Source organism: Triturus cristatus, chromosome 8 (genome assembly GCF_964204655.1).
Source record: "Triturus cristatus chromosome 8, aTriCri1.1, whole genome shotgun sequence".
NCBI classification, from domain to species: domain Eukaryota; kingdom Metazoa; phylum Chordata; class Amphibia; order Caudata; family Salamandridae; genus Triturus; species Triturus cristatus.
The window spans coordinates 101,646,278-101,665,161 of NC_140591.1; the positions used below are offsets into that span (position 1 = coordinate 101,646,278).

At 44.8% G+C, this 18,884-nt stretch overlaps 1 protein-coding gene across 6 annotated transcripts in view; it reads right to left on the minus strand.

The window, feature by feature from the left end:
* Window positions 1–18,884, minus strand: part of ILDR2 (immunoglobulin like domain containing receptor 2) — an 878,816-nt gene that overhangs the window by 532,187 nt on the left and 327,745 nt on the right. The window lies entirely within an intron of this gene.

Sequence of the window (18,884 nt, forward strand, 5' to 3'; positions counted from 1 at the left end):
ATAAAAGGTGCACAATTGTATTGCAATGAGACAATTACTAAAGCAGCCTTGTATACTTCTAGTATTTTTGTGTATTTTTATTTAACAGTTTCTCATGCACTGTGAAGGTTGTGGGCACTTTACACTGAAACAGTAAACACTGAGGGCCCGATTCACAAAAGTAAAGTTAAACTCTTGGTCTAAGTTGAGACCAGAAGTCTAACTTTCATACTTTTCGGTATTCACAAAGGATTAAGGGTAGAATGTTTACGACTGCGGAGTTTCCGCACTCAGGGCGGAATCTCTGCACTTGGGGCAGAATCTCTGCACCCTGGGAGATCCGCCCAGAGTGTGGAGATTCCGCCCCGAGTGTGGAGAGTCCACCGCGAGTGTGGCGATTCGCCCAGAGCGTGGAGATTCTGCCCCAAGTGTGGAGATTCTACCCCAAGCGTGGAGATTCCACCCCGAGTGAGGAAACTCCACCCCGAATGCAGAGATTCTGCTCCAAGGTCGGAGATTCCACTAGAGTACGGAAACTCCGCCCGAGTGCGGAAACTCCCAAGTAGTAAAGCTACTACTCGTAACTTACCCTTGTGAATACCAGAAAGTAGTAAAATTAGACTTTTGCTCTAAACCTAGACCAAAAGTCTAACTTTACTCTTGTGAATCGGCCCTTAGTGTACATCAAACGACCAAAAACTACAAAAAAGAGGTTCAGGCATTAAAAAGATGCGCGACTATAGTCCAAACCATGTTTGACTTTCCAGCCATCATGAGCGAGGCATGGGTAAGGAAGAGGCAGAAAGGACCCGGTTAAAGTCTTGACTGAAGAGTGAGAGAAGAGGAAGGCTGATACAAAAGGACTGAACTTACGAGTATCGCTTTTGAGAGCGGACTCAGAAAATAGAGTGTAGAAGAGCGAGGTATGATCGAGGTGCAGAGACAGATCGAGAGGGTATAGACAACGAGGGGAGAGAGAGAAAAGGTGGGGAAGAGACAGAGAGAGAGACACTTGGAGGTACTTTGTCTGTACCATGTCAATGAAAGACTAAGTAAACTAAATGATTTATGCAAGTTAGTTTGACCCTAAAAGTATGTTTTTAAAGTAACTCCTCCTGTCAGAGCAGCACTTAGATAAAATGTTACACGTGTTTCATAAACTTTACTATTGCAACAGCCTACCTTCAATATATCTTCACGGTCATGTCGCCTGATTGGGGATTATTGGGGACTTTCTGCAACCCCCACCTCTGTCCATTGCTGCTGGATGATTGGATGGTTCCTCTCCTATCATATTATCCGTAATGCTACTTTCCACTTTCTCTTACATGTATGCGCCCCAAAGCGCTCTGTGGCCACCTCTGGGTGTTTACAAGAGCTTTCCAAAAAGCCCAAATAAATAAATACAAATATATATTGGACACAGTTACAGCTGTTCACCAGTATTCAAAAGGTTGGAGTTTGTAACTCTCTCACTGTCTGTGTGCAATATGAAAACATACTGAAACAAGCATTGGCAATGCCAATAGGCCTGGCTTTAAAAGAATGTTGTATGGTTATGTGAAGCATTACAAGTAAATAGCAAAGGAATAGATATGTCTTGGTGGAAGCAAAGAACTGTAGAACAATATGAGTGTAGGTTAAAAGGTCAGGTGCCACTTGCACGGTCATGCCAGACCTAGCAATCCTTGGAGGTTCATGGCTGCACTCCTCCCATCTGTGCTGCTGCCATAGAAAAACACCATCAATTATCTAATAATCTAAGACACTGTAATACCAGTGTGCCCCTGAACGTTTGAGCTTAGGCAGCTGGATACAGAAACAAAATGATAACAGCTGCATGCAGGGCAGGCACTTTTTTGTGGACGCACATAACTTCTGCCCAATCAAAACATGTACTCCTGACTCCCAACATGTGGGAGGAGCCAAAGCCCCACTCTAGTGATGCTCGCATAATTGTATGTCGACATCTGCGCTGTCATGCCAGACCATAAAAACAGATGTCAAAAACGTAGACTGAAAGACATCTCCTGCAATACTATCCAGCACACATAAATATCTCCCTACAAAAATGTCACGCTGTTTAAAGTCTTAAGCACCAGTTACGTTACTCAAGGACACATTCATTCTTGTGTTTTAGGCACAAGAAGATTAAGTAATATGCCCAGAATCACAGGTTGTTGTGCCGTCGCTGAGACTGACCTGCCATGGGTGATACATATAGAAAGAATAAATCAGGGAGTGATCATTGACTCTGGCCTGTCACTCATCTCTAAAGTCAGGGCCAGCTTTAGCGCAGGTGGCGCCCGGTGCGACAATGTTTGTTGGTGCCCCCCAGTGAGTTCTCCACAGATGCCCTCACTACCACCCTTTAACGGAGATCCGCAAGTCTCCATAACCACTCTCTCTGATGCACTTCTTTTGTTTTATAGCGCCACTCATACCAATATAAGGTGTCAGAGCACTTTACATCACATACACATTACACAGAGTCAATGAATCATAAGTGCGTAAATCAGTGTATAGGAAATGTTATATCAGACAGAGGACTACAAAGTGTAGGAGTCACAAGTCATTACTACTGGTAGACAGAACAGTGTAAGAGTCCTTGGTCTGGAGAAACACAAACTCAGAATTTAAAATGTAACACCATCGTTGGGGGTTGGCTTTACTAATAAAACTGGATTTCTAGCCAAGTGAACCCTTTCTGCAGCATTAGGATAATGAAAGACTGGGGGGAAATTCAGAATGCTCTAATCTTTACCTTGCAGTTTGCAAGCAGCTCTTTGATGGTAGTTAATAGCTCACTGTTCTATTTTAGGATTTAAACTGATTAACTGCAAGTAACAAAAGGGGCTCTCTGACAGAAGCAGTAACTGACCTATTTACATGATATGCACTTTGTGATCTGCATGGTACATGTGCTTTAGAGCAGGTATTTTAACCTCGGGTGCTACTTTATGAGGAGTCAAAACTTCCACTAGACAATATTCCGACCTCTCTACAGCAGGGCCATTATTCACCAGGTATCTTGACATTTTTATGGTTGCCTGAAAATTGCTCGGGTTAAGGAAGGGCGGTTCCCCCCACCCCCAACGATCGCACCCCCTAGCGCTGGTCCTGCCTAAAATGAATCTAGATGTGCTTTTCACACCCTGGAAACCAGATATTGCATCTTCACACGTCTAGGTTTCCCTCAGAAATTACAAGCCGAGTCTGGTAGCATAGTGGACTAATGCGCCCACTGTAGGGGCCTGTGTTTGACCTCATGGTCACAGGTTCAAATCCTTGCATGTCCACTTAGCCTTTCATCCTTCTGAGGTTGATAAAATGAGTACTGTTGGGTAATAATAAACATCTGTTATTCAGCGCCAAGATACCCTTCTGGGTGAACGAGCGCTTAATACACATTTTATGTTACTCTCATCTTGGCTCACCTAGACATAGCTAATGAAGAGTTGGGGGGCGCTTCCCTTCCTACTCTGAAGACTTGAAAGCACATAAAATGGAACTCCAAGACAGCTCCTACACCTGCGCGATGACATCACACCAGCACTTTATGCACTTCAAAAGGTATCCAGGGCCTGATGTTCTGCCTCCGATGGACTCTGCAGAACAGGTCCAGCCTTCAGTCAAGTATAACTTCAAGGACACTCCTGTAGCAGGACCCGTCGCTCTATAATGGCGCCCATCCTGACTGGCCCATCCTTCAAGAATAGGGCATCGGTGGAAGCCATTCCTCTGCATAGCCTGTAAAATGATGGAATTCCCTCATTTCAAAGACCAGAAATAATGTATGTCAGTACCTGAGCAGTCACCGAGGTCATCGCCAGCACACAACTCACGTCCACAAAGGTACTCGCAGAAGTAAATCTTGGTTTGGCAGTACGTTTCGTCTTTTATATTGTGCATTTATTATTGATAATCCACCATTTTATTTTTGACATTCTTATAATCAAGTACATATTTTACGAATCCGCCTGTCAGTAAGTCACATGCCTCCTATCCACAGACCCGAGGTGTACCTGCGTTAGGTGGTCCCTTGTGAGCGGTTTAGAAGGGATGGACCTCCCACCAGCTCCCATGCACCTGGGCCACCTCACTAGTGTCTACCACCCCAGAGTGATGGGAGGCACACTGAGGTTTTCCACCAGGCGAGGGTAGATGGTGCTGCCGCAGTGAGGGAAGAGATGGTGGCTGATGCTTCAGGTATAAAAAGAGTCCCAAGGGGTTGAGGTGCCTCATATGGTGATTTGACCTCTCCTGCTGGTAGCAGCCGCTGCACGAACGGCCTGCTGGACCTGCACGTGGTCTTCTGACCCCATCCTTATGACTGCAGTAGTACTGTTGAGTAATACTTTTTGAAAACATTCTGCACAGACAAAATATGGGCAACCCTTTAGGCTTCAGACTCAGTTACATTCAATAAATGTATGTCTGATCCTGTCTGGACTATGGCCAGAGATGCTTTTTCCATTCGTGAGGATGGCTTTCATCCTCACTAAAGGGCCTCACACCCTGAGGACAAGAAAAGGCAAAGAGAAAACTGATCTTGAATGACGATGGTGGGCACATTGCAACTGACACTGATCTTAAAACAGGGGATGATGCCACTGATGTTTTATTTAGATTTCCTAAAATTAATCAATCAATCATCAGTAATCTTATCAAGCGCGACAAATCACCTGTGAGGGTCTCAAGGTGCTGAGGCGGGGGAGGGGTCTGCGGTTCAGTCGAAGAGCCAGGTCTTGGGGTCCTTCCTGAATTGTGGCAGCGATGGGGATTGCCCGAGGTGCAGAGGCAGGGACTTCCAGGTCTTCACAGCAAGTAGGAGAAGGATTTTCCTTTATCCCTGGTCTTGCGGATCTGTGGTATGGTGGTCATGGCCAGTTGGGCGGAGTGGAAATGTCTGGTGGGAGAGTACAAGCAGAGGCAGTGGTTCAGGTATGCAGGTCCGGCATTGAGGACGGCTTTGTAGGCGTGCCTAAAAAGCTTGAAGGTGATTCTTTTGTTGACAGGTAGCCAGTGAAGTTCTTGCAGTTGGCCGGTGATGTGGTTGTGGCGTGGGATGTTCAGGATGAGTCTGGTGGAGGCGTTGTGAAGCTTCTGGGTGGTGCCAGCATAGAGTGCGTTGCCGTAGTCGAGTCTGCTGCAGACTGAACAGTGAAAACACTCCTCTCATACAACACAGGACAATGTACCTCTGGCCTCACCTAGTGACATACTTGGTGCTAATGGAGGTTCCTGAAGGTCTCTGTTTGACACTTGCTTACTCCCGCACACTCATTTCTCAATGAGCTCTCCTTTACATCATGTAGATCACCATAAGGGCAATGCAACACAATTGTCTATTGCAGTGGTCCTTAAGGAGTAGACTGGGGATCCCCGGGGTTCCGTGAAGCCTACTCAGCAGGTCCGCGACTGCTTAGGAAATTAAATAATATTAACAGATTAATAAAGTGTATATAAATAAAGACACAAAACTGAAAATTGAAAAACATTCTCTAAATGTGAAGGAATTTGAAACTGGAGGCTAACAATTATGTTAGTACCCTCAGATTGATTCATGGGAGCAGTGCAAGTGCATGAAACAGAATATAGTAAGGACAATGAGTGGCCTCAACTTGTAGGATGGGTTAGCCACTCCCTATTTACAACACTAAGTTAGCATAACCGAGCCAACTGTTAGAAAGCCAGCTTGCCGTTTCTGCTGCTTTGCACGCGACACTGTTGTTATATGTTATTCATTTTAGAAATGCTTACTCGACTTTGCCTTACAGGATAACAGTTTGTTGTTTAACATTCTTAACAGTGTGCTGCGACCTTCGTCTGTACATCATGTAAAGAACAAGTCTAGGACACTAGACGGTGCAGAGTGTTGTGTTCAGATTGATCGTACCACTTTTTAGACATATCATACATGCAGCTGCCAATATCTGAAGGACAAGTGCTTTTAATATTGCAGGACAGAATGTTTTAGATTCATTCGAACAGAAGAGCTGATGCATGAGAGAGCCTAGCTGATCCTGTGATGTGATTCCACTAAGCTGATCTATACGGTATGGGGTCCCCCATATTAGCCTAAGAGACCTTCTATTAGTATAATAATAACCTATTAGTTGCTAGAGAAAGGAGTGTGGCTGTTTACCACTGTCATTATTATTATGATTGCTCCTTTCATTCTGTATGGTATTGTAACAATGCTGATGGTTCTGATCTTAACCATTTGTCTGCTAGTGTTAGCCAAAGTACTGCATCTTAGGACGCGAGGTTTATAAAATAAACACTTTAAACTTTACCGTGTCTGTATTATTCTGTTGTGGACTTCTAAATAGGTACAAACAGGTATTTCGGAATCCCACCACTCCTGAGAAATATCTAAGTCGCATGTTCTGGGTTGTCTATACATTGGGACCGCCTAGCTAGATCTAGGCTAACGAATGGGACACTAAGCTAGTCAGATAAGTGGTTCTTGGTTCTGAGGGGAGTTTCTGGTACACCACAATTCTCTGAGGTCCTGGTTTCCTGCGCATAGTTCTGTGCATAAGTAGAATCCCTGCAACAAACTAAGTTTAGAAAAGCTCAAACCTTCCCATTAATATAAAAATTTGCTTTTTGTATATTTGTTTGTGAATAAAATAAAATATTTTATCATTTGTGTATTTGTTTGATAAATGCTGGTTTCTGAATTTTTTGTGTATTTTTTTGTGGTTCAAATCATCGAAAATGCTTAGGCCGGGGTACCGGACTTCCAATAAAAATGAATTGGGGGTGCCCTAGTTCCAGTAATGATTAAGTAGGGGTCCACAGATGTAAGAACCACTGGTCTAGCGTTAAAAACAGATGTAACTTGGGTGTACTGGTAAGTTCTGAAACAAGACCGAAGGCTTAGGGCCTCATTTTTAGGGAAAACTGTATTAAAAAAATGTCAGCAAATAAGTAGCTGTAGTGTCCTTCATGCACATGGTGCAATAATCCTTTAAATGAGTTTTGATGCAAGCCGATGTGGCTGGGGCGCATAACCTTAGCTGGCTGTCAAGTGAAGGACATGACAACTGGTAGAACTACTTGACTGCTCATGTGTCACCCAAGCCAGGACCCAATGTGCAGTTCTCCCATGCATGGACAATACTTCTACAGTAAGGTACATACATCATCCTGAGGACACCAGATGTGAACCTCTGGAAGAGTTTGCAAAAGTCTTCTGGAAATTCTGCTTGCAACACAGAACATCAGTTCCAGTAGAATATCATCTGAGGAACCATAGCCCTAGCATACTGGCACTGCCAGAGCCCTGGCAGAGCTGGCAAAAACATCCTTGCAATTCTGTTTGCTTCTTAATATCAGTTCAAGCGGAACACCTTCTCAAGAGCCACAATAGTGTGTCAGACTGGTACTCCAGAAACCAGAGGCGTGTCAGCACCTTCATCATCAGATGTCTCTAGATTTAGCACCCATTGTCCAAGTACCTATCCCATCCACTCACAATGCAGAATTGTTACAAATGGAGACTGGACCCGGCTGCTTCAGCAACAGACACTTTTGGGCAAGATTGGTCAATTGGCCTTTTTATTATTTCCTCCTTTGCTACGATAGCTCAATGCCCAGCCCAGGCCTGCCGACAGGAGACATCATTGGTTCCGATAATTCCACTTTGAATTAACTAAAGTATCCATTTTTAGGTCTCGGCTAGGCAGCGCATGCGCTGTCTCGTCGAGAGATGCTGTATACAGTATAGTGAGGGAACCTCCGCCCACTTTCCACCTATCATTTTGATAGGCCGCAATTCTAAATTAGGGATTTTGATTGGTTTTCGGGCACTTAATCCCGCCTCCTGACGGCCAGGTCGTCATTTTCCTCCTTCCGAGGATATCGGCCCCTTTACTTCCAAAACAGTTTTGTTCCCCTGCCTCTCCCCGTTCCCTCCAATAGTCAGTAACTTCTTAGACTATTACCACCCACACCACCCCCTCCCGTCCATGCCTTCTTTCACGCACGCACTTCTGTTGAAAATGCAATAGGTCTCGCGTAAATACAAGTCCTATTGCATTTTCAATGCTTGTTTTTAAAGTAGTTCCTATCGTCCGGCCGCACTGAGGAGGAGTAGAGAGCTGACACATGTAGAGTGTCTGTGCAGAAGCATGTGCAGTCAGATGTTGGCTCATTGGCCCAGCCGCTCTCTGGTAATCCCACGCTCTCTCGCCCATTGGCCCAGTCTTCCTCAGTGCCGCAGTAGCCCGGGCCTCACGCCTCCTTTGCATCACCTACCCGCTGCGGCCGCCGCAGGGCTGGGCCATGACTATGGAGCAGAATGTGCTGCAGCAGACCTTGCAGAAGGTGAGTCCCGCATGCACTGGAGATCAAGCAGCTGGCACGATCCCCGGCCTGTGCCCTGCCCGAAGCCATTATTCCTAAACAGTATGTCCTATTATGTTAAAAAAAATAAACTTCTGGAGCGCTGGAATGCCCGGGCCCCCCGGGGGAGTCTTCGCGCTGGAGTAAAATGTGCCTGTGCCCTGCCCGAAGCCATTATTCCTAAACAGTATGTCCTATAATGTTAAAAAAAATAAACTTCTGGAGCGCTGGAATGCCCGGGCCCCCCGGGGGAGTCTTCGCGCTGGAGTAAAATGTTTTTTTTTAATTATGAATAAAACAACTACTTGCGGCGCAAGAACTGATCGGGAGACACCAATGGAATCCACCAGCAGCTCAGCGGGAGATCCGGCACCCATCCCTGCTGCAGACTCCCAGCAGCTGACAGCACCAACCCCAACAGGATCCCAAAAGACACCCGTGCTCTGATACCAGCCATAGATGCCTGGTGCGCAGCAGCTCCACACGCCGCACTGTAACCCTCAACAAGCAGCAGCACCACAGCGCAGCACGAGACCCCCCAAACACGCACCAGTACCTCACTCTCATAGGTGACAATAGTCCCAAGACCGGGACCGCCAGCAATTATCTGCACCCCTCCTTAGTATGAAACCTGCACCACCCGCGTACCTCGCCCTAGCAGAAGATCCCATAACAGGTGCCAGTCCACACCCAAGAGGCAGCCTCACCAGCAGCTACCAGTACCTTCTGCATCTAACAGAAGCATCTCATGCAGAGGTACAGCCAACCACCCAGCAGATTCATACCTCGGGGCCCCCACTCCCTCATTAGGAAAACAACACCAAAATGTCCCAGAGGGTGCTCTGTACTAATGGTACTATCCCAGTAATAGCACGCCAGACGAGTACACCCCTAACTCGGTCAGGTACGTCTCTCACTCCGGTACAGGAGCAGCCCAGCGGGAGTACCTAACTAACTATACAGGAGCAGCCAAAGAGGAATACCTAGCTACTCCTGCAGGTGCAAACCGACAGGAGTACCTCACTACCCTTTCAGGAGCAGCCCAGCGGCAGTACTTTGATAACCCTACAGGAGCAGCCCAAGAGGAATAGCTAGCTATCTGTACAGGTGCAACCCAGCAGGAGTTCCACGCAAACCCACAGAGGCGGTCTAGTTTTACTAGGCTTAGTAGGTGAAGGGTTGGCAGGAAGTCAGTGGGGGATTCAGTGAGTGGGTTGAGTGGCAGTAAAGAGTAGATCATTCAAGTAGTGACCAGTGAGAAGAGGTTTACGTAGCGGGTGGAGAGTCGTAGAATGTGAGCGTTAGTGTTAGAAGTAGGTTTTTAGAAGTATGTTTGGAACTGTTAGTAAGTGGGCACCCGCAGGGTGTAGAACGTCACTAAGGAGATCCAGGAAGTATTCGGGATGATCTGTAGGATGGCAAGTTGTAAGTGCGTTGATCAGGGAATGCGTGGGTTGATAATGCATAGTCCCGCTTATTGAAGTAGGGCACAGTGTGAATTGGGTCTCAGTGCATGTGCCACTTCGGGTTCGATTGCAATACTGAGAGTCTTCACAGATCCCAATGCCTGTTTAACTTTTACATTGTATATGTCCTTTGGAGTTTTTCCAAGGCTAACCAATCGATTGCAACCCATTTTCCTTTAAAAGTGGCGACCGGGCTTCCCATATAAGTAGTAAAATATGGAACCTCTGACCGATCACAAGAGTCTTTTGCGCCTCGCAGTGGTGCAGCAACTGCGAAGCTATGGCATCAAAGTAAAGCACTGGAACAGCAAGCAGCGGCTGCCTCCCGAAGAAGTGAGATCTGTGGGGACCCGCGACAAAGGAAGTACAAACATTGCTCAGATGCACGATAAATTATTAATATACGAGACATACATTATTATATAAACATCTGTCACACTTGTGCCGTTTCTAGGCTTTATTAATAAGAAGTGGTAATCCTAACAAATGTACGGTCCTGATGCTGATCTTCAGAAAGATGACAGGCTGAGTTGGCCTTGCCAGGATTCCCACCCCTGGCATGTAGGTTATTCCCCATTTCAACAGTGAGCGTTCAACATCCTGCTAGCTGAGTAACTATACTACCCAGAGACTGCTGTAAATGTACTAATTGTAAGGTAATTGTGACATCTCAACGGTCCTGTCATATGAAATACTCCTTGGCGGTTGTGTAATACCTTTGTTGCAGATAAAATGGAGCTGAGATTCATTTCTTAACCTCTTCCATGCTCATGACGTCTCCCGGCCGTCATGAGTCACAATGGGCGTGTGCGGACGACGGCCGGGAGACGTCATGACCACGCCCGAGATTGGAATGTCCGGCACTGCGGCAGCACTGCGGCGGAATTTGCGCCGCAGCGAAGAGGTTAAGGGCTTTCTTGTCAGTCTTTGAAGACCACCAGCTCCTCAGTCCTGCATAGCAATCGCAGAGAAGGTCCCTTTCTTCTGTTGGGCATGCCGGCCTGGGGAGACGGTGGTCTTCACTGATTGCCTTTTGCTTGATACTGTACGTACAGCACTCGGTTGCTACTTAAGCTAGTAAGTTTTAAATAACACATTTCTGCATCTTCGCCCCCGCGCCTTCTCCTTAGTCTGATTTCACAAACTTCAGTTTCTAAAATGAAATGAAACCCTGAATCTTGGCACTCCAAAAGTGAACGGGTTGATGGTGACTAAAGCTTGTTTTTTTCTATCTTATTATTGCTTTCCTGATACTGTGTTTTTTCTCGTCCCAATGCTGTTACTACTATCCTGCTAATTCTGCTGTTAGCGTGTCCTGCTAATTTCATTGTCACTGCTATCCTGCTAACTCTGCTGTCACTGAGGTTCTGCTCTCACTGCTCTCCTACTGTTACCAATGCTGTCCTCCTCCTTCTGCAGTCAGTATTTTATTAATACTGCTCACACTTTTGTCCCACTGCCACTGCTGTAGTTACACTCCTATTATTGCTTTCCTGCTACTGTTTGTTTCCCTCACACTACTGTTACTACTAATCTGCTAATGTTGCTGTTAGTGTGTCCTGCTCATTTAATTGTCACTGAAGCCCTGATAACTCTGCTGTCACTGATGTCCTGCTCTCACTGCTCACATTACTGTCATGCTAAATCTGTTGTCACTGCTGTACTGCTCACTCTGTTATCCTACTAACTCTAATGTAGCAGTTATCCTGCTTATTTTGTTATTACTGCTGTCCTGGTAACTATGCTGTGACTGCTATTTGTTACCTCTACTGTTACTGGTATATTACTCACTTGCGTGTTACTGTTTTCTGCAAATTGTATCGTCACAGTTATTATTCTGCGAACTATGCTGTCACTGCTGTATTGCGTATACTGCTGTCACTGCTGTATTGCGTATACTGCTGTCACTGCTGTATTGCGTATACTGCTGTCACTGCTGTATTGCGTATACTGCTGTTACTGTTGTACTCCATTTACTGCAATTTCAAGCTCTTTTGCTGACTCTGCTGTTACTACAGTTTTGCTAACTCTGCTGTCATTGCTATTTTGCAAACTGCTGTCCCTGCTTTCCTGTTAACTCTATTGTCACTGCTATATTGTGCAGACTGCTGTCACTGCTATTCAGTTAAGTTTACTGTCTCTTTCATCCTTCTAAAAGTAGTTACTGCCGTCACTACTGTGCTACTTACACTACTCATACTACTATCCTACTAACTATATTGTCACTGCTTACTGCTAACACTGCTAACTTGCTGACTATTGTCACTACATCGTACTAATCTGCTGTCACTGCTGTAGTGGACACAACGTTGTTACTGCTAGTCCTGTAGCTCTACTGTTACTTTTGTACTGCTTATATTGCTGTGACTGCTATCTTGTGACCATTAATGCTCCTGTGCTAACTGCTGTCACTGCTCTCCTGGTAACTCTACAACCACTGGTCTTTTGCTCCTGCTGACTGCACTAATGGTACTTTACCTGCTGTTTCTATTGTACCTATACTCCCATCACTGCTCTCCTGCGGATACTGTCTTTCTTCTCCTCATACTGTTGTTTTTGCTATCCTGCTGATTGTTAACCCTCCTGTTACTGCTCTGCTGATAACTGCTGATACTCCCGTCAGTAATATTCTGTAACCTCTGCTGTCACTTTTATCGTGCGCAGTCTATCACTGCTACCCTCCTAGCTCTGCAGTCACTGCTGCGATTACTCTGTTGCTTCTCGTACTACTGACACCAATGTTATACTACTGATCTTACTACTTGTTTACAAACTATACTGTTACTACTAATGTACTAATGCTGCTGTCACAAAGCTACTCACGCCCCTATCACTGCTCTCCTGCTGCTATTGTGTTCTTCTCCTTTACTACTGTTACTGCTATCCTGTTAACTGCTAATACTGCTGTGAGTGCCGACTGCTGTCTTTGCTATTCCTGGCACTTCTGTTACTGCTGTCCTACTCACACTTCTGTTACTGTTGTACTCCTCACACTACTATCACTGCTGTTTTACTAACACTACTATTAATGCTCTCGTGCTAATTTTTATCACTGCCCTCCTGGTAACTTATTAACCGCTGCTCCCCTGGTACTGCACACAGCACTCTACTTATACTACTAACACCGCTGTCACAAATCTACGCACACCCCTATTACTGCTCTCCTGCTGCTATTGTGTTCTTCTCCTTTACTACTGTTACTGCTATCCTGTTAACTGCTGATACCGCTGTAGCTATCTATTGCTAATAATGCAGCTACTGCTTACCTAGAACTTCTGTCACAACTCTCACAATAACTCTGCTATTAAAGCTCTACAAATACCGCTGCTGTTCCTGCTCTCCTAATGCTTTTATTATTGTTCTCCTGTTAGTGCAGTTCTACTCTAATAATGCTGCTCACAATACTGTCCCACTGTTACTTCTGTAATCTTACTCCAATTACTATTCTCCTGGTGAAATTGTATTTGTTCTCCTTATATTACTGTTATTGCTAAACTGCTCAATCTGCTGACGCTGCTATCATACTCACTGTGCTCACACTGCTGTTCTGCTAACACTACTAGCAAAGCTCCAATGGTAACTGCTATCACTACTCTATGGTTCCTGCTGTTAACTGCTTTACTACTAAAACTGCTGCATTACTATTCTGCTACTTCTGAAGTCATTGCTAAACTGCTAACTTATTCCTCTGATACTAAACACAGTATATGAATATATTTATAATAGCAACTACACCACTAAACTCATTAATATGCCGAGACCAATTGGCGTTGCCAATGCTTGTTATTAAAGACATGAAGGTGAACATTATGTCTCCACTGTCTTTCTAAAATAGATCTGTTTCCAGCACAGTTCTGGCAAGTATTACATACACGCTTTTTCTATTTTCACCTCCAGTCGTCCCCATTTCTGGTGCCTAAAAAGGATTTTCCTCAGGGCAACTCTCTGGATTTTCTTACTGTTGATGAATTTCTAATATTTTCTCCACCCATATCGCATCACGGCACCAAGGAACCCAGAGACCATTAAATAGACCGTCCCTTTTAACGAAAGTCTTTTTTTCACTTTTCTGCTATTTGCTGTTCAACCCCGTAGACCTCTGGGAAGTGTAGTCTAGTATTTCACTGTGGCTTTTACAAAGTGGCATGACTTGAAAGCATCATATTTGCCTGTGTTTTAATAACATCAGAACTTTCCTTTGCTATTCCTGTTAGGAAAATCTGCATTTTTAATGTGTGGCTAACCCTGTTTTGCAGTGACCATTCCCCCCTCCAGGGTGTCCATAGCTGGGACAACCTAAGAAGGAATCTTTATGTGAAAGGCTACAACCTCCAACACACACCGCTGAGTGTCGAAGAGCAGGAGTAGTGTGGAGTAGTGAGGAGGACAGGCCCATGAAAGGTTCAGGCAAGTGGAGCCAGTGGAAAGGGTGGAGCTGAGCTGGTCCAGGCAAGGAAGCACTGCAGGCGGATGGGTATTACAGGAAACACTTTGGAGAGGTTGGCTTGGCTGGCAAGACCTTTTTGTGTGGGGATCTCAGAGGAAGGGGTGGGTGCACAACTGCGACATGGTGTCATTCCAACAGCTGTCATGAGCACCCCTGATTTTAAGGGAAATGGATAGCTTTGCATTTTCCGTACTTTAGCCCCTTCTGTGCCACGCCCTTTCCCCCTCCTGTGCCGGGCGTTACATTAGTGGGTGGGGTTCATGACGAGATAGTCTCGTCATGGGCACAGCGCGACCGAGCTCCATGACAAGACTATCTCGTCATGGGCACTGAAGAGGTTAAAGAATATTATACCATGTTGTTATTAGCACCGAGACCGCCCTCATCGCAGCCACCGACGACATCAGGACCCTGATGGACAACGGAGAAACAACCGCTCTCATCCTCCTAGACCTCTCGACAGCCTTTGACACTGTATGCCATCGCACCCTAATAACCCGCCTCTTCAACACTGGAATCCAAGGAAAGGCCCTGGACTGGATCACCGCGTTCCTCTCCGATAGAACCTAGAGAGTCCGCCTCCCTCCCTTCCGCTCCGAGGCCACCAAGATCATCTGCGGCGTACCCCAAGGCTCCTCGCTCATCCCAACCCTCTTCAATATCTACATGAGCCCCCTCGCCGCCATCGCACACAGACACAACATCACCATCATCTCCTATGCCGACGACACCCAGCTGATACTCTCCCTCACCAAAGACCCAGCCACCGCCAAAACCAACCTCCAGGAAGGGATGAAAGACGTCGCAGAATGGATGAAGCTCAGTCGCCTGAAGCTGAACTCAGAGAAAACGGAAGTCCTCATCCTCGGACAATCCCAATCCGCCTGGGACGACTCCGGGTGGCCCACAGCGCTGGGCACCGCACCGACACCCACGAACCACGCACGCAACCTGGGATTCATCCTGGACTCTTCCCTCACAATGACCAAGCAAGTCAACGCCGTCTCATCCTCTTGCTTCAACACCCTGCGCATGCTCCAAAAAATCTTCAGGTGGATCCCCACCGAAACCAGAAAGACCGTCACCCAGGCCCTCGTCACCAGCCGACTGGACTACGGAAATGCGCTATACGCAGGAACCACTGCCAAACTTCAGAAACGACTCCAACGCATACAGAACGCCTCCGCACGACTCATCCTCGACATCCCTCGCCACAGCCACATATCCGCCCACCTGAGAAACCTACACTGGCTCCCCGTCAGCAAGAGGATCACGTTCAGGCTCCTCACCCACGCACACAAAGCGCTCCACAACATGGGCCCGAATACCTCAACAGCTGCCTCTCGTTCTACACCCCCACCCACCAGCTCCGCTCCGCCAACCTCGCCCTCGCCACCGTCCCATGGATACGCAGAACCACCACCAGAGGAAGATCGTTCTCCTACCTGGCAGCCACCACATGGAACTCCCTCCCCGCACACCTACGACTGACACAGGGCCATCTCACCTTCAGGAAACACCTCAAGACCTGGCTATTCGAGCAGTTGCAGCCCCCCCCCACCCCAGTGCCTTGAGACCCTCGCGGGTGAGTAGCGCGCTATATAAATGTACTGATTGATTGATTCATCAGTCAGGCTTCACAACAACAAACGCCAGGACCTAGTATCAGCTAGGACCACACCTCCAGCTATCTCTGTGAGACAAAAAATACAGCTTGAATCATCCTAGCACCAAAGACTAGCCTGTGTTTTTGTATAGTTGTTGGACTGACTGGTCACATTTTCTTTGGGGAGGTGTGTTATGTTCTGTGGACCTGTTTGAGAAGAGAGCGAGCATGCATGTATGTCATGTAACCATCAAGGCAGGCTCAATATTGGGAGCAAAGAGCTGGAGGTAAACAAGAACACACTCTGCAGCATGTTATTTCAGTATGTTATTCCTCATTTTTGACAGTGACCTCTGTGGGGCTATTCAGAAAGGTAATTTACACATGTAGATTTACTTATATGTAAATGTACTCATATCTAGTAGTAACTTTACTACTTTTGGCTAGTCACCATTTCCGAGTGTAAAGTTACTACAAAGCCTAAATATTAATTTCTCCACCCCCTGAAAACACTGGATGGAGCCAAATGTACTAGTGTAAAGTTACAATTGGTACCTTTTCACACATAGACAGGGGTCTCCCTACGGTAAATTATAGGTTGACATAAAGTTTTTTATTAAACTTTAAAAAAAGAGTTACAATATTCTAATGTTAAATAATAATGTGAGCTAATTTAATATTTTATTAAACTTAGAACAAATAAAATAGTGAAAGCAGTATTATTTTCAAAGTATATAAAATGAATGAATTTCCATATATTTGACTATTGTCCAATTATTTATTTAAAGATGTATTGAAAAAACAACCCCACCTAAAGTAAAATGTTTATTTAAGGTGTATCAAACTTTTCTAAAAGTCATGTAAAGAATTAATTTTAATTAATTTACAATTTTCATAAAAATTACATGTTATTTTAAATTCTAAAAAGTATATTTAAAACATTATAAAAAAATGTGATGTATTACTAATTGTATATAATTTTTTAAGCACTAAATAAAATGTATATATTTTTTAAACATTAATTTATTTTAACAATATTATCTAGGGGGTGTTATTTCAAGTCATTATTTCTATTATTTTCTATGGGAGTGTGTTGCAGTACCTTAGTGTCACCACCAATCTGTAAATTTCATGGATTGTCTGTAATGAATGGTTTAGGGGATGGTATATATCATCTAAAGGGCAAAAGTTAATCCCAACAATTGAGATTCCCCAGCTGGAGTGGCAGGGAGTGAGTCTCCTGTGCTGTGATCCCGAGGGAGGGGCAGACAGCTAAACAAGCCTTCTTGCCCGGGTGCCTGCCTGCTGAAAGAAATGCAAATGTGCACAGCTGGTAAATCTGCAAATGTGAAGGCTGCTTGGGAGCCGATATAAGCATTAATTATATGGAGTCACTTAGGTTTCCTGATGGCAAAGATATCTTCTTTTTGAGAGGTTCTGTGAGCATGTTCCAAGCTGAGCTGTGGAGTGCTGGTTTTAATGCACAGTTATAAAAATGTTTGCACTAGGTACCATCTGCATCTCACTGAAATATATACTTTAAAAGTACTTTTTATCTTTGACCTAAATGTATATGTACATTTTGTGGCAGTCTAAATTATACTGGGTTTAATGCACTTTTAAATCAACGACTTACACATTCACGGTGCTTTCAGGGACCTCATTGCACTAAACATGCACAAGTCACTTTTTCCTGCTGCACCAAACTGAATTCACTTCTATGGGCCCCTGATAAAAACACATAGACATCTGAAGTGATTGCACTTACCTACAGAGGTTTCATAACATAAAACAGTGCTTTTCTCACTGAATAGTTTAACTTTCATTTAATTTTCAAATGAGGTGTGTGTTATTGTATATGTAGTTATTTGATGGTGAAAGATCAACAAAATGGTCACAGAAGGTTTTGTTCTTTTTAGCCTCGCCTTTGATTTCGCCTCCGCTCTCACACTGACCCTGTCCCCCTTGTAGTAGCCACATGTCTTTAAATGCACTTCAACCGCTGAATTTAATAGCTATGTAATCTCTGAAAAAAGCTAGTGGTATTAGCATACGGTGTCCTACCTTCCCTTATCTTCATTATGTACCTTTTTCTTTTTTATATACCCTGTCAGATTAACCCGTGATCTGTGTTTATTTAAAACAGGGAACGATTCATCCAACAGAATTGTCTTCTGGCTTTAAAGGGGATTGAAAAAAATAAAGTAAGCTAGTCAAACTATGTGTGACCAGACAGCCTGAGTTCAAATCCCGGATTTCCTGTATGAATAAATTGTGCGATGTAAGTCAAATCAATTTATTTCATGTGTCTAATTTACTTGCATGTGAAATTTGAGTGCACTTCCAAGTAATTCAGTTTAGGATGGTCTGAATACAAAAAACCCACTTGCAGGCGTTATTAGCCTGTACTATTACACCATCCATAACAATAATATTAGCCATAATGTAAGGGACACCAGATAATCTGTTCACTTTGTTCACTCGTGGTGCTGTCAAGAGGGGGATGGGGGGTTAATGAATGTTTTAAAGTTTATGTTTAGAAACTTTCACTTCATTTAAATGTCATTGAAATGTTGTGATATAATGTACTAAATTGAAACACTACCATATGTTTGTACTTATTGCTGTATGCCAAAAGAGGTCACATAGCAGGATAGAAGCCAGGTATGTAGCAAGATTCCATCGTAAACTTACAGAACAGTGCTGGGCTACATATTTATGAAGAGTTAGCACACACTTTTTACATTTTTTTGTGTAACAAACTGATCCATAATGAGGGATCCCTCCCCGCCCTCTTGCCCAGTTGCCACTGCCTTACCTGTCAGCACAGGGAAGCAGAGCAATGAACCATGTAGTGCTTAGAAATCATGATTTCTAGTGGGGAAACCTTGAGTGTGTGAGAGAAAGGGCCCTTACACCACTGCCTCGGCAGTTACCTAGATGCAGCAAGAACAGCTAGAACATAGAAACAGCGTGTATGTGTCGGGTGGTTTACGCAGGGGAGAGTATCCTCCTTGGTGCAGTCTTTAAA